This window comes from Scyliorhinus torazame, chromosome 6, assembly GCF_047496885.1.
Source record: "Scyliorhinus torazame isolate Kashiwa2021f chromosome 6, sScyTor2.1, whole genome shotgun sequence".
Classification (NCBI taxonomy): Eukaryota; Metazoa; Chordata; class Chondrichthyes; order Carcharhiniformes; family Scyliorhinidae; genus Scyliorhinus; species Scyliorhinus torazame.
The window spans coordinates 79833768-79857161 of record NC_092712.1 but is presented as its reverse complement, the minus strand read 5'-3'; the positions used below and the strand labels follow the sequence as shown (position 1 = coordinate 79857161).

Genomic DNA, 23394 nt, shown 5'->3' with positions numbered 1-23394 from the left:
GAATCTTGTCATACTTGATCTTGCACCGCTGCGTGTTATTGAACATGAAGGCAACCGACCATTGGTCAGTGAGGAGAGTGAATCGCCTGCACAGCTTCTACAATGGCTTGGGCTTCCTTTTCAACGGAGAATTTCGGAGGCATGGAGGTACGGGAGAAGAAAGCCTTCTTGAGGGTAGCGGCCAGTGCAAAGTCCGACGCATCGCTCTCCACCTGGAACGGAATGGACCCGTCCACAGCGTGCATCGCGGCTTTGGCAATATCTGCCTTGATGCGGTTGAAGGCCAGGCAGGGCCTGAGCTGTCAGGGGAAAAACGGTGGATTTAATAAGCGGACGGCCTGGTCCGCATAATTGGGGACCCACTGGGCATAGTAGGAGAAGAACCCCAGGGATCTCTTCAGGGCCTTGGAGCAGTGGGGGAGGGGGAGTTCCAGGGGGGGGGGGGGCGCGCATGCGGTCGGGGTCAGGCCCTAGGACTCCGTTTTCCACAACGTAGCCAAGGATGGCTAGGCGGGTTTTGCGGAAAACGCATTTTTCCTTATTGTAAGTGAGGTTCAGGAGTTTGGCGGTGTGGAGGAAGTGCCGGAAGTTTTCGGCATGGTCCTGCTGGTCATGGCCGCAGATGGTGGCATTATCTAAGTACGGGAACGTGGCCCGCAGCCCGTACTGGTCAACCATTTGGTCCATTTCCCGTTGGAAGACCGAGACCCCATTGGTGACGCCGAAGGGAACCCTGAGGAAGTGGTAGAGGCGCTCAACTGCCTCAAAGGCAGTGTATCGGCGTTCCTCCGGGCGGATAGGGAGCTGATGGTACGCGGACTTCAAGTCAACTGTGGAGAAGACTCGATACTGCGCAACCTGATTGACCATGTCAGATATGTGGGGAAGGGGGTACGCATCGAGCTGCGTGTACCGGCTGATGGTACTGTAGTCGATGACCATCCGGTGCTTCTCCCCAGTCTTGACGGCCACCACTTGGGCTCTCAAGAGGCTGTTACTAGCCTCAATGATCCCCTCTCGTGGGAGTCGCTGGACCTCCGACCTGATAAAGGCCCTTTCCCGGGCACTGTATCGTCTGCTCCTAGTAGCGACGGGCTTACAGTCCGGGGTGAGATTAGCAAAGAGCGAGGGTGGGGTGGCCTTAAGGGTCGCGAGGCTACAGACGGTGAGGGGGGGAAATTTAAAGTAAGGCTTTGGAGGTGGCACTGGAAGTCGAGCCCCAGTAATAGGGCAGCGCAGAGACGGGGAGTTTGAAGTTAGTGTACTCTACGCCTTGTACAGTAAGGGTCGCAACACAGTACCCCCGTATTTCTACTGCATGTGATCCGGAAGCCAGGGAGATTTTCTGGGTCGCGGGTAAGATTGGGAGGGAGCAGCGCCTTACCGTATCTGGATGTATGGAGCTGTCTGTGCTCCCGGATTCGAAAAGGCAGGCCGTCTCGTGCCCATTGATCCGGACGGTCATCGTCGATTTTGTGGGGTGATGAGGCCGGGTCTGGTCGAGCGTGATGGAGGCGAGCTTCGGAAGGTGATGGGTAGGCTGGTCAGAGGTAGTGGCGGCCAGCGTACGATCGGGTGAGCAGGGCTCCCGTGAGGCTGCGGAGTGGTCCCAAGATGGCGGCCCCCATGGGTCGCGCGTGGTGGGTGGCATCGGAGATGGTGTCAAAGATGGCTGCCCCGTGGGTCGCGCTTAGCGATTGAAAGACAAAATGGCGTTAAAGATGGCTGCCCCCATGGGTCGCACGTGGCGGCCGAATTCAAAGATGGCGGCGAAGATGGCGGTGCCCACGAGTCGCATATGGTGGGTGGCGCGGCAGCTGGGGTGGCCCCGACAGGCAGCAGGCAGCGTTGCTGTGCCTAGAAGCTTTAGGGAGAGATCGAGCCTGGCAGGCGTTCGCAAAATGGCCCTTCCTCCCACACTCATTGCAAGTCGCTTTCCGTGCAGGGCAGCGTTGTCGGGGTGATTATCCTGGCCGCAAAAGTAGCACTTGGGGCTTCCGGCATTGGCGGGCTGCTGCGTGGCACAGGCTTGCGCCGCACCCGGGTCGGATGATGGCGGCGCCCACGAGGTCCACGAGGGTGCCACGAGGTCGGAGGTGTAGGCCTCCATGTTCTGGTAGGCCACCTCCAGCGAGTTTGAGAGCTGCACTGTCTCTGGGAGGTCGAGTGTACCCCCTTCTAGCAATCGCTGGCGGATGTAGCTCGATTCCATGCCCGCGACATAAGCGTCCCTGATCAACAGCTCCGCATGTTGGGTAGCCGATACCGCCTGGCAGTCACAGCTCCGGCAGAGTACCCGCAAGGCACGCAGGAATTCTGCTAGTGATTCCCCAAGGCGTTGTCATCTCGTGGCAAGAAGGTGCCTAGCATACACCTCGTTCACAGACTTATGATAGTGTCCCTTCAGCAGCATTATCGCCTCCGTATACGAGGGGGCATCCCTGATGAGAAGAAAGACTTGCGGGCTCACCCGTGCGTGGAGGATCTGCTTCTTTTGGAGGTCGGTGAAGTGTTCGATGAAAGATCCGAGGTATGCTTCGAAGCAGCTTAGCCAGTGCACGAAAGTTGCAGTGGCGTCGGCTGCCTGTGGGTCCAGCTCCAGGCGATCAGGCTTGAGTGATGAGTTCATATTAGTTGTTTAGCGTATTAAATTGATATGCCATCAATGAACACACGACAAGTGGTGAACGTAACTGAGGCTTTAATACACAAAACAGAAAGCCTCCTGGCCTCTGATCCCGAACTGGATCAGAGGCGGAGACCAGCCACCTTTATACATGAGCCTGAGGGGAGGAGCCAGAGGCGGAGCCAGCAGGGTCAAGCCCAGGCATGTAACAATACAATACAATACAATACAGTGGTTTACCACACCCTGTCACTGTATTTTCATTAAATGGTCCCATGATGCCAAAAGCTCCTGACATGAATTTTTAGCACGACCTTGCTTCCTTTCTCCCAAAACTAGGCAAACCTGAGCTCAGTCTCATGTTGTATAACACCGCCAGCTGTAAGTTTGTTGTTGCAGGGTACTTGCTCTCCCTGTGCTCCCGGTACTGTTACTGAGCATTTCGGGCAGAGCACACGGCGAGCTTCTTTCCAAAATTGTTTTCTTCGGATTCCTCAATAATTTTTTGCTTCTCCAATGGCTGCAACTGTTGTTTGGCTCCCCTCGTCGCCAACTTCAGTGCAGGAATGATTTGAATTATTTATTTTCAATTTCCAATGGGAAGCGGTGCCGGATTCGCCAGGTCCAGATTTGACACTCAAGAAGCTGACAAGCTGCAGCCGCATGTACACACTGCACTTCCCAAACACACCACCCCAGCTAACAAAATGCCAGCAAGTTGCTCAGCCCCGGGATTCACCGACCCGGAAATGGGGACCCTGCGGCACGCCATGGAGGAGAGGCGGGCAACCCTGTACCACGAAGTAGGAAGGAGCTGCCAGCCATCGCCTTTCGCTGAGCCTGGAGACAGTCGGCAGAGGTGGTCAGAGCGATGGGCAACACCGTCCGGACAAGCCAGCAGTGCCGGAAAAAACTGCACAACTTCCTCAGGGTGCCCAGGGTGAGTAGGCAGCACTGTGCCCCTGGCACCAACCCCCAACCCACACACCCGTAACCCTACCCCCCCCCCCCGCCCGGAGGGCAGCTAAACCCCCACACTGCACCACAACCCGGCACCCATACCAGCTGCCATGGCTGGGTGTCCTGGCCACTGAGCCCACCAGCTGCTCACCCCATGAGCTGCATGCTTACCTTTCCACTTACACTTTGATATTCTTCCTCCTTATGTAAATATCCAATATATTTTTAATGCTGTGAGGATTTTACAGTTAGCAGCTTCCATTTATACAGTGCATTATAATAAACTAAATGTTTCAAGGCACTCTAGTTAATAGTAAGAGGAATGAAATGTCAAGTCAAGCGAGGAAGTTTTTGGCGATTGAGAGTGACAGAAAGCAGCTTTTGAGAAAGTTTCTAAAAAGAGGAAAGAGAAGCGGATTGTCAGAGGACAAAACTAAGTCAGCTGAGCCCCATGCTACAAATTGTGAGGTAAAGACTGAGTGTGAACTGGAAGCTAGGATCCAAAGGCTGAAGAGTACAGGAAGGGACGTTAATCTGGAGAAAGTTTCAAGGATAGTGTAGAATGTGCATTCATTCACATATTGCCAATGACCTGTGCACCGATACTGATATGCCACATGTGGAGGGTGTCGGATGTTCTCAGTACTTGGAATCTGTTGGAAACAAAAAAAACGCGGTTAGAAAAACAATTGCTGGGGCAGCACGGTGGCACAGTGGGTTAGCACTGCAGCCTCTCGGCGCCGAGGTCCCAGGTTCGATCCCGGCTCTGGGTCACTGACCGTGTGGAGTTTGCACATTCTCCCCATGTTTGCGTCTGTTTCGCCCCCACAACCCAATGATGTGCAGGCTAGGTGGATTGGCCACGCTAAATTGCCCCTTAATTGGAAAAGAATAATTGGGTGCTCTAAATTTAAACAAAAAAAGAAAAACAACTGCTCCCCTGAATTAATGAACTCCTGTACAAAGAACAACGAACAAAGAAAATTACAGCACAGGAACAGGCCTTTTGGCCCTCCCAGCCTGCGCACACTCAGATCCTTTATCTAAACCCGACACCTATTTTCCAAGGATCTACCTCCCCCTGTTCCCCGCCCATTCATATACCTGTCTCGATGCATCTTAAATGATGCTATTGTGCCCGCCTCTACCACCTCCACTGGCAAAGCGTTCCAGGCACCCACCACCATCTGCGTAAAAAACTTTCCATGTACATCTCCCTTAAACATCCCCCCTCCCACCTTGAAATCGTGACCCCCTGTAATTGACACCCGCACTCTTGGAAAAAGCTTGTTGCTATCCACCCAGTCCGTACCTCTCATAAAGGCCCCCCCTCAACCTCCGTCTTTCCAACGAAAACAATCCTAATCTACTCAATATTTCTTCATAGCTAGCACCCTCCATACCAGGCAACATCCTGGTGAACCTCCTCTGCACCCTCTCTAAACATCCACATCCTTCTGGTAATGTGGTGACCAGAAATGTGGCCTAACCAAAGACCTATACAACTGTAACATGACCTGCCGACTCTTGTACTCAATACCCCGTCCAATGAAGGCAAGCATGCTGTATGCCTTCTTGACCACTCTATCGACCTGCGTTGCCACCTTCAGGGTACAATGGACCTGAACTCCCAGATCTCTCTGTGTATCAAATTTCCCCAGGACTCTTCCATTGACCGTATAGTCCGCTCTTGAATTCGATCTTCCAAAATGCATCGCCTCGCATTTGCCTGGATTGAACTCCATCTGCCATTTCTCTGCCCAACTCTCCACTCTATCTATATTTTGCTGTATTCTCTGACAGTCCTCCTCGCTATCTGCAACTCCACCAATCTTAATATCATCTGCAAACTTGCTAATCAGACCACCTATACCTTTGTCCAGATCATTTATGTATATCACAAACAACAGTGATCCGAGCATGGATCCCTGTGGAATACCACTAGTCACCTTTCTCCATTTTGAGACACTCTCTTCCACCACTACTCTCTGTCTCCTGGTGCCCAGCCGGTTCTTTATCCATCTAGCTAGTACACCCTGAACCCCATACAACTTCACTTTTTCCATCAACCTGCCATGGGAAACTTTATCAAACACCTTACTGAAGTCCATGTATATGACATCTACAGCCCTTCCCTCATCAATTAACTTTGTCACTTCCTCAAAGAATTCTATTAGGTTTGTAAGACATGACCTTCCCTGCACAAAACCATGCTGCCTATCACTGATAAGTCTATTTTCTTCCAAATGTGAATAGATCCTATCCCTCAGGATCTTCTCCAACAGTTTGCCTACCACTGACGTCAAGTTCACAGGTCTATAATTCCCTGGATTATCCCTGCAACCCTTCTTAAACAAAGGGACAACATTAGCAATTCTTCAGTCCTCCGGGGCCTCACCTGTAGAGCTATATAAATAAATAACCTTCACCCTCCCTTTGAAACTGCCTGGACCTGCAAATCAAATGGTTTGTAAAAGACAATGGTCTGTGAAATTGAATGTAAACAATGCAATTCAAAGCTGTTAGGCTTCTAAACATAAAAACTGGCTTCGGTAAGTTAAAGGGCAATGAAATTTACTGAAAAAAACACTTCAAATGTTTCCACCACAGTAAGAGGAATGTGTCATGTGAGAGTACCTTTACGACATGGATGTTTAAGCAATATACCTTTAAGAAAACAGTGATGTCAGAAAGTGGGTGGAGCTGGGCTTCAGATCAGCCATTTTTAAGTTTCAGTTTGGAAAAGCAGCTTGTGTGTGTCTGTGTGTTTCCAGAGAGCTGCAGTTTGAAAAAGCAGCTTGTGTGTGTCTGTGTGTTTCCAGAGAGCTGCAGTTTGGAGGAAAAGAGCTTGGGGAATGTCTGTGTTTTGCAGTGAGCTGGATTTGCTGTGATCCCTGCCATGTACGACTATCTCTGGATCATTTGGGTGATTTAAACTCATAATAGTAAAGCCTTTAACCTGATATGATTCTGTTTAAAGGTGTTAAGTCTCTTGGAAGTTTGAAGGAACATTTTGAGGAATTATTTCCTGTTGCAATATTTTCGGAGCTATCTTTGAAGTAAGGGGTGTTAAGAGATCCAATGTTTATTTAAGATGTTAAGTTGAGTTCATGGAATAAACATTGTTTTGTGTTTAAAAACCCACGTGTCCATAATTGTAATCCCACACCTAGGGAACAAGCCGTGAGCTAGGAAAAGCAACAAATACATTAAAGGGGGAGGTTGGTTGAACTCCATGATACATTTTGGGGTTCTGAAAATGCCTCGCCCATAACAAATGCTTTTATCTTATTCACTGCTGCCGCACAGCTCCAGGGCCACGGGTTCTATTGCGAACTTGGGTGACTGCCTGTGTGGAGTTTGCACTTTCTCCCCATGTCTATGTGAAATTGGCATGCTGAATGTTTAGAATTTCTACAGTGCAGAAGGAGGCCATTTGGCCCATCACATCTGCACTGACCCTCTGAAAGAGCACCCTACCTAGACCCACATCCCCATCCTATCCCTGCAACCCCATCCAACCTGCATGTACTTGGTTACTAAGGGGCAATTTGGCATGGCCAATCCACCTAACCTGTACATCTTTGAACTGTGGGAGGAAACCAGAGCACCTGGAGGAAATCACGCAGACACGGGGGGAAAGTGCAAACTCCACACAGGCACTCAAGTTTGAAATAGAACACGGGCCACTGGTGCTGTGAGGCAGCAGTGCTAACCACTGTGCGGCCCACGGATTAAAGGGTTTAAGGTTGCAGATGGGAAGAGCATCCAAACAATCCCCATTTAAGTAAAATAAAACCTACCTGAGCCCCTCCAGACCAGCACAAGCCTCCGTGACCCCCACCTCCCACAAAGGATCTCCCTTGGTACCTTGGAAGAAATTGTAGGGAGGAGGGGAGGGGGTACTGATCCCTTGCCATCCCTCAGACTGCAAGCTGTCTGTTCCCCGTTTCTCATGATTTGCACTAACTCACACCAGCTGGGGGAGCTGGAGCATCTCTGGGAAGCAGGTGAGTTGGACGTTCTGCCCATAAGTTAGATACAAAACAGTTCTATTGAGCTATTTACATGTTCCCTGCAGGTCTGGGCAGGAACCCCATTGGGGACCCCGGGGAGCTCACTGGGGCTGGGAGGACATGCTGGGAGACTCGCAATGGGTTTCACCAGCGGACTCCTGTGTATCAATCCATTTACTTTTGATGAGAACATCGCCGACAACTGGGAAATATTCAAGAAGGACTGGAGCCTATAGTGCTAGGCTGGTCTGTCCGACACGTCAAAGATAGTCCAAGCCTACATGTTGCTGAGGCTGGCAGGCCCAGAGGCTGTTGGGAAATCAGAATACTTCAGTCCAAAGATAAGAACATAAGAACATAAGAACTAGGAGCAGGAGAAGGCCATCTGGCCCCTCGAGCCTGCTCCACCATTCAATGAGATCATGACTGATCTTTTGTGAACTCAGCTCCACTTTCCGGCCCGAACACCATAACCCTTAATCCCTTTATTCTTCAAAAAACTATTTATCTTTATCTTAAAAACATTTAATGAAGGAGCCTCTACTGCTTCACTGGGCAAGGAATTCCATAGATTCACAACCCTTTGGGTGAAGAGGTTCCTCCTAAACTCAGTCCTAAATCTATTTCCCCTTATTTTGAGGCTATGCCCTCTAGTTCTGCTTTCACCCACCAGTGGAAACAACCTGCCCGCATCTATCCTATCTATTCCGCATGTTTGGTGAATTGGCTGTGATCAATGTGCGGGATTACAATAATAGGGCGAGGGAGTGGGCCTCGGTTGGATGCTGTTTCGGAGGATCGGTGCAGACTCGATGGGCCAAATGGTCTCTTTCTGCAATGCAGGGATTCTATTGATTCCAGAAGAGGGGAGACCAACAGGATCCTCGGGTACTACTAAAGAAATTGGAACAAATCTACGCGCCTGTAAAAATGTAATCATGAATAGACACGCTTTCAATTCTACTAGTCAGAAACCCAATGAATTAACACTGAAAACTCTGGAAAAAAGTGTAATGTTTTGTCGAAGCCCCTGCTGATGAACAGGGGACGGGGTTCTCTGGTCTCCGACAATGAAATCGCGTTCAGCGGTCAGCCGGAGAATCCACGTTGACGCTTAAATCAGGGGCGGCGCCGCTTTTGCGATGCTCCGCCCCTACAAAGTGGCATACTCCTAGAGTACGGCGCACACCGTATGGACGGCCTCAGGACATTATCTGAGGCCTTACCCCCCCAATGCTCCGCCCCCGACGGGTCGAGTTCCCAACGGCGTCGGTCACTCATGCTATTTTTTCCGGGAACTCGGCGTGGCGGCTGCGGACTGAATCCAGCGCCATCACAGTTGGGGGAGAGCCGATCCACGGGCGGGGGGGCTTTGGCGGTGGCTGGGGCACTGATGAGGGGTGGTCCGGGCGTGGTGAGCCTGGCCAAAGGAGGACACTATTTGGCAGGCCAGGTCTGCGTGAGGCCGCCGCCGTGCACATGAGTGGCCACGGACCCGGCAATTCTCCATAATACCCGCAGCTGGAGCCGGGGGCTCTACACTATATGCCTGCTAGCCCCCGACCAGACTAGGGATCGGTGATTGTTTTGCGCTGTTTGTTCGGTCGTAAAATGCCACCGTTCCCTCGCCGGCGTCAGGACATTGTCTCCAAATCGGGGAATCCAGCTTATGATCTCTGTACTTCATTCGATTCCACCAATAAAATAAAACTTGTTCTGTACGGCGGACAGACCATACACACAGAAGGCATAGTCACCCTGGACTGCATGCAGAGCAAGTTTCAATTCCACACAGTCGACCACTGTTAAACCACTGATGAGTGTCCATGACAGCATTGCACTAGGATTAATTCACCTTCGGCTGTACATGCATGCCAGGCAGCACCAGAGACGCCAGAGTTAAGAGACTTGTTTGGCTGTGATGTTATTGAGAAGCTGCCTGTTATCTATCACATGAGGCTGGATGATCCAATGACACCCATTGTCTGAACTCCAAGAAGAGTACCCCTTGCCATGAAGCAGCAGATAACAGACAAGATAGACAGAATGATAAGACAGGGTGTCACAGCCCTCATAGATGAAGCCCCGGAATGGGTCACCGCAGTGGTAGCTGAACTAAAGGGAGACAGCATAGTTGGGATCTGCATCAACTCAGTTCACCTTGACAAACCACTCTGAGGCCTTACCATCCAATGAAGACAACTGAACAGGTCAGAGCCAACCTGCCCTAATGCCAATGTCTTCAGCAGCTTGGATGCAAAATGAGGATTTTGTCGAATCCCCCCTTGATAAAGAATCCTCGAAGCTTACGGCATTCTTGCCTCCAGTAAGCAGCCACAGATCCCAGCACATGCCCTATGGTATTTCCACTGGCAATTTCCAAAGATCCATAGAACAGCTCTTCAGAGGTGAACCTTGTGAAATCATCATTGATAACATCCTAATTTGGGGTTGCACACTGCGAGAGCATGATGATTGTCTGCGTTTGGTCCTTGACAGAATCAAGACCATACAGTTGAAGCTCAACACTGCCAAATATAAATCCCACATGGGCCACCTTCTTACCGTCAATGGTGAGAGGCTGACAAGACAAAGACTATACAGCAGATGTCAATTGCTGGGAGAACTAACCATGCCAGGCCCTGCTTTGGGCCGGATATTATGTTCGTTTATAACGGGCTCCAGCTGGGTGGCCTCTACCCCTATCTGGGAAGCTCATACTCCATGGGTCCTACGGGGAGATCAACAATGGTTTCCCCATGGTCTTCGTGGGGGTTATAACAAGTTCAAAATCTCAAACTACAATGGTGGGCTTTGAATTCATATTTAACAGGATTGTTGGCTGGAAATATAGTAACATAAGCTCTGCAGCACCACCCCTTCATCCACTCTAACTGCGGTCTAACTGCTTGCCATAATCACCATTGAGAATGCTCAGAAGACATCAGTCAGGCAAGACACAGCCTGGTCCTCCAGCTGCTCACTTTGTCTCCGCCAGCTGCTCCTGCTCACTCCTTTGTGTTTCACATCCTGGCATCTCCTTTCATTCGCTCACTAATTTGCCTAAGGTGTGGAAGAAACAAAAGTGAATGAGAGTGCATGCTGTGAAATTATTCTGCGCAGGCTGCAATGGGGCCTGGTAATTGGCTTCCTAAGTTTGGAGCTACAGAAAGAAAAGCCTTTACATATTGCTTTCAGTAGGAGGAGTTACGTAGCAAAATGTGGGTACAGATAGACCTAGCCTAACAGTTGTTCATGGAACATAAGCCTGAAAAATTGTTAAAGCCCATTTTCCAATGCGAGCTTCGCAATTCACGATTTTGTTTTTATTCTTTCACAAGATGTAGGCAATCACTCGCAAGGCCAGCATTTATTACCCATTCCTAATGGTGACACAGTGGCACAGTGGTTAGCACAGCTGCCTCAAAATGCCAGGGACCCAGGTTTGATTCCGACCCTGGGTGACTGTGTGGAGGTTGTATTCTCCCTGTGTCTGGGTGGGTGTCTTCCGGGTGCACCGGTTTTCTCCCACAGTCCAAAGATGTGCAGGTTAAGTGGATTGGTCATGCTAAGTTGACCCTTAGTGTCCAAAGGTTAGGTGGGGAATAGGGCGCGGGAATGGGCCTTGGTGGCGTACTCTTTCAGAGGGTTGGTGTGGACCCAATGGGCGGAATGACCTCCTTCTGCACTATAGGGATTCTGTAATTCTGATTCTGTGTTTGTGAATTGCTCGAGAAGCTGGTGGGGAGTAACCTTATTGAACAGCTGCAACCCATGTGGTGTATGTACACCCACAGTGCTGTTAGGAAGGAAGTTCCAGAATTCTGACCTAGTGACAGTGTAAGAACAGCGATATATTTTGTCAGGATGATGTGTGGCTTGGAGAGGAACTTGGAGGGCCACCCCAGCGTGTTGCCACTAAGGCAAGAAGCATGCAAACTTTGTGATACCTCCTCATTCAAATTATTGCAGCATTGGGCCAAGTGGAGCCCACAGTGCTGGTTGGCTAAGTGCTCAACAGGAGGACCAGCAACTTGCACTGACAACACATGGTGCAGCTAGCCTGCTCCCCTGAAAGCCTCTCTTAAAGGGGAGCTGCATTCATTAGAAAATAGTTGATGCTGGCTACCTGTACCGATACTGGCTGCAAGTAGAAAATGAACAAATGAAGCATTAGAGATCACATAAGGTGCTTGAGTTCACAAATGTAAGCCTCCCTTAGGTGTGAGGGTCGACAGAACAATATAGGCTATGTTTTCATGGGGGTGAGCAGGAACCCTTCTAGGGTCACCTTTTAAAGGAGATGAGAGCAAGTGGTCAGGGAGATCAATGCCCAGAATACCTGGCAGCAGTACTGGAAGAAATGCAATGATCTCACAAGGGTGATCAAGGGCAGCGCATACATCTTCACATAATAGCTCTTCCCCACTGCTCCACCAACATCGCACCATCACCTAGCAAGTAGCATTCCCTAGCAATCAGAACTCAAGCTTAATAGTTCACATCCAGGCTCCATTCTGATATCCAGCTCAACTTCACTCACCTTCTAAAGATGTCTGGCTCACGCCCAGCTCCTGCTGCTTCTACATTTCTCCAACTATTCAGCTGTGGCAGGCACATCACCCAGCACAGGACAACACACTCACTGAAATTCTGCCCTATCTCCTGCTGGATATGTTTACGCAGTGAGGAGAACTGAAGTGGCGGGAGACGGGCACACCTTCATTCTCTTAGCATGTTGGAGATGGTGCCATCAATCACAGGCTGGTTATGTCACAGCCCGTGTCATCCGGAATCGCAGAGACCATTCAAGGATGTTGATATGTTGCTGCATTATAGCCATTCCCAACTCCCAGACCCCCCTCACCCTGTTGGCTTGCATGGCAGGAATGTTGCCGATGAAGTGACCATGGACCTCTTGCTTTTCACCCTCGCTCCTTCACATCAACAATCCCCTTCTGATTTTCTGTTTTCAGGTACCCAGGAACCACTCACTGCCTTCCCCATCAGAGGGGCCCAAGATAGAAGAGAGAGAGAGCAACAGCTCCGCACTGATGAAGAAACACGGTGACCTGAATGTGATAATCACAACCACCAGCTCAGATACTGCACTGTGAGAATCCCAGGGCTAGTACAGAGTAGGAAACTAGATGTGGTGAGTGGCCTAGGCATACGTGGACTACAGCTACATTGAAAGGATAGATTGTATGCTGGCTCACCAGAGGACAAAGTCGCAGGGGGACTCAGATTAGCACTTCAAGGAGGCAACAGTCAAGAGAATTCTGTTGGTCATGCATACCGTGATGTTTGGTGCATTGGTCATCCTTTTAAAAAATATATTACACCCCGTGTGGACAAATAAATGTGGACGCCGCTGGCTAGGCCAGCATTTATTGCCCATACCTAATTGCCCTGAGAAGGTGGGGGGGGGGTGCTGCCTTCTTGAACCACTGCAGTCCCTGAGGTGTAGGTACATCCACAGTACTGTTAGATAGGGAGCTCCAGGATTTTCACCCAGCGATAGTGAAGGAACGGCAATATAGTTCCAAGTCAGGATGGTGTGTGACTTGGAAGGGAAGTTGCAGGTGATGGTGTTCCCATGCGTCTGCTGACCTTGTCTTTCGGGGTGGTAGAGGGTTTGGAGGTGCTGCCAAAGGAGGCTTGGTGAGCCGGCCCAGTTGCCTCTTGTCGCAGTCAAGGAGTTCGGCTCCAACGTGGCACAAAGTATCGCACGACTCGGAGCCCTCCTTTCTATTGCGGAAGTGATGGCCAACCCCCTGACAACACTTGTGAATTCAGTCATGGTAAGTGCCTGGTTGCCAGTCCTTCAGCAGAAGCAGAGGCCATCGGATATCTTGCTGCTGCAGTGCAACCTCAGATTGAGGTCTTGAGATTAAAGCTTGTTGCCCTGCTGGCTCAGACTGCTGTCACCTTAGTTGTGGATCTCTGTCCTCAAAGGGAAATGTTCAGCTGTTCAGCAATCTGGGCTCCAGCAGATTAGTGGGCTTTCTGGGGTTCTGTCCTGGAGAAGTGATTATGGCAGTGTGGAGCAGAAACATCTTTCCCATGTTGGCTGCATTCGTCCTCCCACCACTGTCACTCCATCTGTGCCCTTCCTCTTGTCTGTCAGCCAGCTCAATCCACTGCAACCCATTAATGAGAAGGTGCAGTCTAATGATGGGCCCTCAAAACCCAGAGATGCCCATGGGCCTCCTGCAAGGCCAATCTGCAGTCTCCTTCTGTGAAAATCATCAGCCTTCCACTAGCCATGCTGCAGTCACTAAGTAACACTATGTCAGAGCTCTGGGACAGGCAAAGATACCCAAACAACAGGCACTAATGGATTGCACAAGGGTAAACAATTCATTTTTGCTCATTTAATCCGATGTGTTGCTTGCTAAAGAAGTCATAGTAAGGTTTTTGTTGATGGTTTTTATTGCACAATTTTGAAGAGGATGTTACGCTGAGATATTGCAGAATGTAAGGTATAATAATAATACATATTATAATCGCTTATTGTCACAAGTAGGCTTCAATGAAGTTACCGTGAAAAGCCCCTGTTCTGGGAGGCCAGTACGGGAATTGAACCCGTACTGCTGGCCTTGTCCTGCATTACAAGTCGGCTGTTTAGCCCACTGTGTTAAACCAGCCCTAGGTGGGTTTTCAGTCAGCAACGGAGTCAGAGGGATGCTGTCTGAATTGAGTAGGCCCTCATGAACAGTCCATCCAGAGGAAAGCCATCATTACTGTGTCCTTCTCCTCCCTTCACACACAGCTGCCCCTCTCCTCAGTCTTTTCTCCATCTCCCTGATGTGTTGCAGACCCTGAGGCATTGTAATTCCAGCAGGAAAAAACAGTTCAGAAATTCCAAATCCCAGTGCAAACCAGTAATACTGAAGTTGCATTTTACGGCATGCGAGACCAGTTTGGACAAGGCTTTCTGGTACCCTTCATTACAGGTTTTACTGGTTTTTGCTTCTGCTCCTCTATGTGGACATGTCACCACGCCTCTGCCCTCCCGCTGAAGATGCTCCAAATCCAACAACTCAGCACAACACCTCCAAAAACATCCCACAGTACTTCCACACACTTTGCAATAGCAGAGTTTGTATAACTATTTAACTGCAAGTTGGATATTTGAACAACATTAGTTAAGGGCCCTTCATGCAACTGAGCGAATGTCCTTTTGTGAAGCGGATAGGGCATGTTTTGAATGAAGCCATGTATTATGAAGTACATGCATCCAATCTGCCAGAGTGACTGTTTAACGTCACAATCTGGCAATTGGGATTCTTCTTGCGCACGTACATGACTATGCTAGCTGCCTTCCCAGCATGGGAGCGCCAGACTGTCTCTGCGGGAAAATCACAGAACGCCTACAGTGCGGAAGGAGATCATTCAGCCCATCAAGTCTGCACCAACCCTTCGAATGAACACTTTACCCATGTCCACGCCCCCATCCACCCCACCCTATCCCCATAACCTAACCTGCACATCCCTGGACAGTAAGGGGCAATTTATCATGGCCAAGCCACCTAACTCACGCCTCTTTCAACTGTGGGAAACCGAACGAAATCACGCAGACAGGGGGAGAACGCACAATCTCCACACAGACAGGGTCCCTGGTGCTGTGAGGCAGCAGTGCTAACCACTGGAAGCGACGTAGCACCAGGGCCTCCATCTTCTTTAAATACTGACTCGCAACAACATTATGAAGCCAATTTCTAGCTCATAGAGTTCAATTCTCACCATGGCAGCCTAAGAATTTGAATTTTGTTTTAAAAAATCTACAAATTTAAAACATGGTGAAAGTGGAAGTGTCAATGAAGCAGTCAGATTCTCTTAAAAATCCAATTGGCTCATTAATACTCTTTATGGAAGAAAGCATGTCATTCAGACCCGATCTGGCCCATATGTGAATCCAGATCATACTCCAAACTAAGCATTGCGATGGCCAAGCAAATCACTTGGTTGCATAAATACCATTCAAGAAGGGTCACCACCATCTTTTCAGAGTAACTAAAGTAAGTTCTTTGAAGGAGTCACATATGCTGTGTATAAAGGAGAACCAGTGGATGTACTTACTTAGATTTCCAGGAGGCATTTAATAAGATGTCACTTCAACAGTTATTGCAGAAAAGGAAAGCTCATGGTGTAGAGGGGTAACATATTGGCATGGAAAGAAGATTGGCTAGCGAACAGGAAACAGAGGGTAGCCATGAATAGGTATTTTTCTGGTTGGTGGATGTAATGAATGGGGTGTAACAGGGGCCTCAACATTTTACAATTTCTCTCAATGATTTGGATGAAGGGACTGGAGGTGTAGTTGCTAAATCTGCTGACGACAAAATGATAGGTTGGAAAGTACAAAGAAACATGCATAGAAAAAAGAAGCAGGAGGAGGCCATTTGGCCCACTCGAGCCTGCTCCGCCATTCACTATAATCATGGCTGATCATCAAGTTCAATACCCTGATCCAGCACCCCCCCCCCCCCCCCCAAATCCAGCACGGCAGCTTCACAGCACCAGGGTCCCAGGTTTGATTCCCAGCTTGGGTCACTGTCTGTGCGGAGTCTGCACGTTCTCCCCGTGTCTGCGTGGGTTTCCTCCGGGTTCTCCGGTTTCCTCCCACAGTCCAAAGATGTGCAGGTTAGGTGGATTGGCCATGCTAAATTGCCCTTAGTGTCCAAAAAGGTTAGGTGGGATTACTGGATTACGAGGATAGGTTGGAAGTGTAGGTTTAAATGGGGTGCTCTTTCCAAGGGACAGTGCAGACTCGATGGGCCAAATGGCCTCCTTCTGCACTGTAAATTCTATGATCCCTTAATCCTTTTAGCCCCAAGAGCTATATCTAACTTCTTCTCAAAATTACACAACATTTTGGGCTCAACTACATTTTGCGTAGTGAATTCCACATATTCACCACTCTCTGGGTGAAGAAATATCTCCTCGCCTCAGTCCTAAAAGGTTTATCCCTTATTATCAAACTATGGCCTGTAGTTCTGGACTCCCCCACCATCGGGAACATTCTTTCTGAATCTACCCTGTTTAATCCTGTTAGAATTTTATAAATTTCTATGAGATCCCCTCCCACTCTTCTAAGCTCCAATGAATATGATCCTAACCGACTTAATCTCTCCTCATATAACAGTCCCGCCATCCCAGGAATCAGCCTGGTAAACCTTCGCTGGACTCCCTGCATAGCAAGAACATCCTTCCTCAGATAAGGACACCAAAACTACACACAATACTCCAGGTGTGGCCTCACCAATGCTCTACACAATTGCAGTAAAACACTTCTATTACTATGCTCAAATCCTCTCACTATGAAGGCCAATATACCATTTAGCTTCTTTACTGCCTGCTGTACCTGTGGGCTTATTTTCAGCGACTGATGCACGAGGACACCAAGATCTCGCTGAGTACCCACCTCTCTCCATTTACACCCATTCAAATAATAACTTGCCTTCCTATTTTTGCTACCAAAGTAGAAAACTTCACATTTCTCCACGCCATACTGCATCTGCCCACTCACTCAGCCTGTCCAAATCCTGCTGAAGCATCTCTGCATCCTCCTCACAGCTCACCCTCCCAGCCAACTTTGTATCATCTGCAAATTTGGAGATGATACATTAAATTACTTCATCCAAATCATTAATATATAATATGAACAGTTGGGATCCTAGCACAGATCCCAGCGGTACCCCATCAGTCACTGCCTGCCAATCAGAAAAATACCCATTTATCCCAACTTTTTGCTTCCTGTCTACGAACTAGCTTTCTATCCATCTCAAGACACTACCCGTAATCCCATGCGTTTTAAGTTGTAAAGAGGGCGTAATGAGGCTACAAAGGGGCATGTATGGGTTAAGTGACTGGGCAAATGAAGTATTACTGGAGAAATGCAAATGTGGTACCATTTTTTAAAAAGGGATCAAAGGAAATGCCAAACAATTATAAGCCAGTTAGTCTTACGTCAGTGGTGGGCAAATTAGTAGAACAAATCCTGAGAGATAGGTTGACAACTGTCACATAGAAAAGCATGGACCCGTCAGGGATAGTCAGCATGGATTTGTTAAAGGACGGTCTTGCCTCATAAATTGATCAAATTCTTTGAGGAACTGGCAAGAAGGGTTGATGAAAGTAGTGCAGTGGATGTGGTGTACACGGATTTTACCAGGGCGCTTGACAAAGTCCCACATGGAAGATTGGTCAAGAAAGTGAAAGCCCATGGGATACAGGACAATGTGACAAACTGAATAAAAAGTTGGCTTAGTAACAGGAAACAAAGGTCGATGGCTGACCTTGCGATTGGAAAGTTGTTTCAAGTGGTGACCCATAGGACTCGGTGTTGGGACCCTTACTGTTTGTGTTATATGTTAACAATTTGGGTGTGAACATAGGGAACATATTGGGAAATTTACAATAGACACAAAGATTGGCCGAATGGTGGACAGTGTAGAGGATAGCAATAATCTCCAAAATTATACAGGTGGATTGGTGGAGTGGGAGATAAAATGGCAGATGGAATTTAAAACATGAGAAGTGTGAGGTCATGCGTTTAGGGAGGTCAAACATTTGTAGGGAGAACACAATAAATGGAAATGTACTAAGAGGGGTAGATGAAGTAAGAGATCTTGGCATACAGGTGTACAGGTCCCGAAAGGCAAAAGTTCAAGTAGACAAGGTTCTTAAGAAAGCACATGGAATGCTCTGCTTCATTGGCAGAGGTATAAAATATAAAAATAAGGATATAATATTTGAATTGTATAAAACACTGGCGAGGCCACAACTGGAATATTCTGTGCAGTTCTGGTCACCACATTACAGGAAGTACATAAGAACATAAGAACTCGGAGCAGGAGTAGGCCATCTGGCCCCTCAAGCCTGCTCCACCAGTCAATGAGATCATGGCTGATCTTTTGTGGACTCAGCTCCACTTTCCAGCCGGAACACCATAACCCTTAATCCCTTTATTCTTCAAAAAACTATCTATCTTTATCTTAAAAACATTTAATGAAGGAGCCTCTACTGCTTCACTGAGCAAGGAATTCCATAGATTCACGACCCTTTGGGTGAAGAAGTTCCTCCTAAACTCAGTCCTAAATCTTCTTCCCCTTATTTTGAGGCTATGCCCCCTAGTTCTGCTTTCACCCGCCAGTGGAAACAACCTGCCCGCATCTATCCTATCTATTCCCTTCATAATTTTATATGCTTCTATAAGATCCCCCCTCATTCTTCTAAATTCCAACAAGTACAGTCCCAGTCTATTCAACCTCTCCTCGTAATCCAACCCCTTCAGCTCTGGGATTAACCTAGTGAATCTCCTCTGCACACCCTCCAGTGCCAGTACGTCCTTTCTCAAGTAAGGAGACCAAAACTGAACACAATACTCCAGGTGTGGCCTCACTAACACCTTATAAAATTGCAGCATAACCTCGCTAGTCTTAAATTCCATCCCTCTAGCAATGAAGGACAAAATTCCAGTTGCCTTCTTAATCACCTGTTGCACCTGTAAACCAACATTTTGCGACTCATGCACTAGCACACCCTGGTCTCTATGCACAGCAGCATGTTTTAATGTTTTATCATTTAAATAATAATCCCTTTTGCTGTTATTCCTACCAAAATGGATAACCTCACATTTGTCAACATTGTATTCCATCTGCCAGACCCTAGCCCATTCACTTAGCCTATCCAAATCCCTCTGCAGACTTCCAATATCCTCTGCACTTTTTGCTTTACCACTTATCTTAGTGTCGTCTGCAAACTTGGACACATTGCAATTGGTCCCCAACTCCAAATCATCTATGTAAATTGTGAACAGTTGTGGGCCCAACACTGATCCCTGAGGGACACCATTAGCTACTGATTGCCAACCAGAGAAACACCCATTAATCCCCACTCTTTGTTTTCTATTAATTAACCAATCCTCTATCCATGCTACTACTTTCCCCTTAATGCCATGCATCTTTATCTTATGCAGCAACCTTTTGTGTGGCACCTTGTCAAAGGCTTTCTGGAAATCCAGATATACCACATCCATTGGCTCCCTGTTATCTACCGCACTGGTAATGTCCTCAAAAAATTCCACTAAATTAGTTAGGCACGACCTGCCCTTTATGAACCCATGCTGCGTCTGCCCAATGGGACAATTTCCATCCAGATGCCTTGCTATTTCTTCCTTGATGATAGGTTCCAGCATCTTCCCTACTACCGAAGTTAAGCTCACTGGCCTATAATTACCCGCTTTCTGCCTACCTCCTTTTTTAAACAGTGGTGTCACATTTGCTAATTTCCAATCCGCCGGGACCACTCCAGAGTCGAGTGAATTTTTGGTAAATTATCACTAGTGCATTTGCAATTTCCCTAGCCATCTCTTTTAGCACTCTGGGATGCACTCCATCAGGGCCAGGAGACTTGTCTACCTTTAGCCCCATTAGCTTGCCCATCACTACCTCCTTGGTGATAACAATCATCTCAAGGTCCTCAGCTGTCATAGCCTCATTTTCCATCAGTCACTGGCATGTTGTTTGTGTCTTCCACTGTGAAGACGGACCCAAAAAACCTGTTCAGTTCCTCAGCCATTTCCTCATCTCCCATTATTTAATCTCCCTTCTTATCCACTAAAGGACCAATATTTACCTGAGCCACTCTTTTTTTTTTTGTTTTATATATTTGTAAAAACCTTTACTCTCTGTTTTTATATTCTGAGCAAGTTTACTCTCATAATCTATCCTACTCTTCTTTATAGCTTTTTTAGTAGCTTTCTGTTGCCCCTAAAGATTTCCCAGTCCTGTAGTCTCCCACTAATCTTTGTCACTTTGTATGCTTTTTCCTTCAATTTGATACTCTCCCTTATTTCCTTAGATATCCACGGTCGATTTTCCCTCTTTCTACCGTCCTTCCTTTTTGTTGGTATAAACCTTTGCTGAGCACTGTGAAAAATCGCTTGGAAGGTTCTCCACTGTTCCTCAACTGTTTCACCATAAAGTCTTTGCTCCCAGTCTACCTTAGCTAGTTCTTCTCTCATCCCATTGCACTTTCCTTTGTTTAAGCACAAAACACTTATTTTACCTTCTCACCCTCCATCTGTATTTTAAATTCCACCAGATTGTGATCGCTCCTTCCGAGAGGATCCCTAACTATGAGATCCTGAATCAATCCTGTCTCATTACACAGGACCAGATCTAGGACCGTTTGTTCCCTCGTAGGTTCCATTACATACTGTTCTAGGAAACTATCGTGGATACATTCTATAAACTCCTCCTCAAGGCTGCCTTGACCGACCTGGTTAAACCAATCAACATGTAGATTAAAATCCCCCATGATAACTGCTGTACCATTTCTATATGCATCAGTTATTTCTTTGTTTACTGCCTGCCCCACCATAATGTTACTATTTGGTGGCCTATAGACTACTCCTATCAGTGACTTTTTCGCCTTACTATTCCTGATTTCCACCCAAATGGATTCAACCTTATCCTCCATAGCACCGATGTCATCCCTTACTGTTGCCCGGATGTCATCCTTAAATAACAGAGCTACACCACCTCGCTTACCATCCACTCTGTCCTTCTGAATAGTTTGATACCCTCGGATATTTAACTCCCAGTCGTGACCATCCTTTAACCATGTTTCAGTAATGGCCACTAAATCATAGTCATTCACGATGATTTGCACAATCAACTCATTTACCTTATTCCGAATACTACGAGCATTCAGGGAAAGTACACTTATGTTGGCTTTTTTACCTCTGTTCTGAATCTTAACACCTCGATCAGTAACCTCTCCTAAGTTATATTTCCTCTTAACCTTTCTCCTAATTTTCCTTGTCGTTGAACCCATATATTCATGTAACAACCTGCCGCGTCACTTACCATTAATGTTTTCACTTCCCATTTTATTCATTTTAGTATTCCTGGTCCTATTCACTGAGCTCCCCTCAGTCACTGTACCTTGTACTGTCACCCTTTTTGATTTTTGACTGTGGCTTCTCTGCCTTACACTTTCCCCCTTACTTTTGTTACTCTGTAGAGACATTATTGCTCTGGAGAGAATGCAGAGGAGGTTTACAAGAATGTTGCCAGGGCTAGAAAAGTGTAGCTATGAGGAGAGATTGGATAGGTTGGGTTATTTTCCTTGGAACAAAGGCGGCTAAGAGATGAGGGGCAGCACGGTGGCAAAGTGGTTAGCACTGCTGCCTCACAGCACCAGAGACCTGGGTTTGATTCTGACCTCGGGTGGCTGTCTGTGTGGAGTTTGCACATTCTTCCCGTGTCAGCGTGGGTTTCCTCTGGGTGCTCTGGTTTCCTCCCACAGTCCAAAAATGTGCTGTGTAGGTGGATTGGTGAAGCTAAATTGCCCTAGGAGGGATTACGGGGATAGGGTGAGGGATTGGGCCTATGAGAGTGCTCTTTCAGAGGGTCGATGCAGACTCGGTGGGTCGAATGGCCTCCTTCTGCACTGCAGGGATTCTATGACTTAATTGATCTGTACAAAATTATGAGGGGAAGAGATAGGGTGGACAGGATAAAATGCTTTCCCTGGGTGGACAATTCTAGAACCAGGGGACATAGATTCAAGAAAAATGGCAGAAGGTTTAGAGGGAGCATGAGAAAAAACATCTTTAGTCAGAGGTAGTGGGAGTCTGGAATTCGCTGCCCGAGTTGGTGGTGGAGGCAGAGACCCTAAACTCTTTTAAAAAGTACCTGGATCTGCACCTTAAGTGCTGTAAGCTACAGCGCTATGGACCGGGTGCAGGAAGGTGGGATTAGAAAGGGCATCTGGGTGTCCTCGAGCTGGCATGGACAAGATGGGCAGAATAGCCTCCTTCTGTGCCGTAACTTTTCTATGATTCTAATGTGGGAAAATGTGAAATTGTCCATTTTGGCAAGAAGAATAAAGAAGAAGCATTTTGTTTAAATGATGAGAGATTGCAGGGCTTTGAGATTCAAAGCGATCTGGGTGTTCGAGTGCATGAATCACAAACATTTAGTATGGATGTACAGCAAGTCATTAAGAAAGCGAATAGAGAGAAATTTAATACAAAAGAAGGGAGGTTATACTTCAGTTTACAGGGCATTAGTGAGACCACATCTGATGTATTGTCTCCAGTATTGGTCTCCTTATTGCCCTTGGTGTTGGGTGGGGTCACTGGGTTATGGGGATAGGGTGGAGGTGTTGACCTTGGGTAGGGTGCTCTTTCCAAGAGCCGGTGCAGACTCGATGGGCCAAATGGCCTCCTTCTGCACTGTAAATTCTATGATCTGTTCCTATGATCTGTCCCATGGCCAGGCCCATTCCTCAGCCGGTGAATCCTGACCCACCCTTGAGGCGGTCAATCTGAATTCGTCGCCCACCTACTAGGCTGGACTTATGAGCCTGTTTGAACATTGAACTCACTGATGTGTCATACCACTGTGTTAATACGTTTCTCTTTTTCCTTGTCGTTACAGGAGTTCGTTTTGAGGTTTAACGGCCAAGGGCAGCACGGTAGCACAAGTGGATAGCACTGTGGCTTCACAGCGCCAGGGTCCCAGGAAAGATGGAAGTGAATTAGAAGCAATTTGGAGAAGGTTTACTAGATTAATACCAGGAATGGATGGGTTGTCTTATGAGCAAAGGTTGGATGGGTTTGGTTTGTATTCACTGGTGTTTAGAATAGTAGGCGGTGACTTGACTGAAGCATAAAAGATCCTGAGGGGTATAGACAGGGTGGATGTGGAGAGGATGTTTCCTCTTATGGGAGAATCTAGAACTAGGGTTCACGGTTTCAAATATAAGAGGAGA

General features: G+C 47.7%; 1 long non-coding RNA gene across 1 annotated transcript in view; it reads left to right on the top strand.

The window, feature by feature from the left end:
• LOC140425717 (uncharacterized) overlaps nt 1-23394 on the top strand; it is a 164492-nt gene that overhangs the window by 51461 nt on the left and 89637 nt on the right. Inside the window, exon 2 of the long non-coding RNA XR_011947946.1 lies at nt 23061-23180. This is a non-coding gene — a long non-coding RNA (uncharacterized lncRNA). The remainder of the gene's footprint in view (nt 1-23060; nt 23181-23394) is intronic.